Below are 708 nucleotides of genomic sequence, written 5' to 3'. Positions count from 1 at the left end.
AAAATTGTAAGTTTCATGCACTTCCATTGGAAGATCCTCATCAGTTCTTAGCTGAGTTCTTGCAAATCTGTAACACTGTCAAGACCAATGGGGTTGACCCTGAAGTCTACAGACTTATGCTCTTTCCTTTTGCTGTAAGAGACAGAGCTAGAACATGGTTGGATTCATAACCTAAGGAAAGCCTGAACTCTTGGGAAAAGCTAGTCAATGCCTTTTTGGCAAAGTTCTTTCCACCTCAAAAATTGAGTAAGCTTAGAGTGGAAGTCCAAACCTTTAGACAGAAGGATGGTGAGTCCCTCTATGAAGCTTGGGAGAGATACAAGCAATTGATCAGAAGGTGCCCTTCTGACATGCTTTCAGAATGGAGCATTATAGGAATCTTCTATGATGGTCTGTCTGAACTATCCAAGATGTCATTGGATAGCTCTGCTGGAGGATCTCTTCATCTGAAGAAGATGCCTGCAGAAGCTCAAGAACTCATTGAAATGGTTGCAAATAACCAATTCATGTACACTTCTGAAAGGAATCCTGTAAATAATGGGATAGCTCAGAAGAAAGGAGTTCTTGAGATTGATACTCTGAATGCCATATTGGCTCAGAATAAAATATTGACCCAACAAGTCAATATGATTTCTCAGAGTCTGTCTGGAATGCAAGCAGCAACAGGCAGTACTAAGGAAGCTTCCTCTGAAGAAGAAGCTTATGATC

The 708-nt window shown here is 40.8% G+C and overlaps 1 non-coding gene across 1 annotated transcript; it reads right to left on the bottom strand.

Annotated features, from left to right (window-relative positions):
- Nucleotides 1-248: 248 nt before the first annotated feature.
- Nucleotides 249-356, bottom strand: LOC112782104 (small nucleolar RNA R71). Its single transcript, XR_003192843.1, has one exon. It is a non-coding gene; the product is annotated as a small nucleolar RNA R71 (small nucleolar RNA).
- Between the last annotated feature and the right edge of the window lie 352 nt (nt 357-708).

This window comes from Arachis hypogaea, chromosome 19, assembly GCF_003086295.3.
Source record: "Arachis hypogaea cultivar Tifrunner chromosome 19, arahy.Tifrunner.gnm2.J5K5, whole genome shotgun sequence".
NCBI lineage: Eukaryota > Viridiplantae > Streptophyta > Magnoliopsida > Fabales > Fabaceae > Arachis > Arachis hypogaea.
The sequence above is the reverse complement of the archived record's forward strand: the minus strand, read 5'-3'. Positions and strand labels throughout refer to the sequence as shown.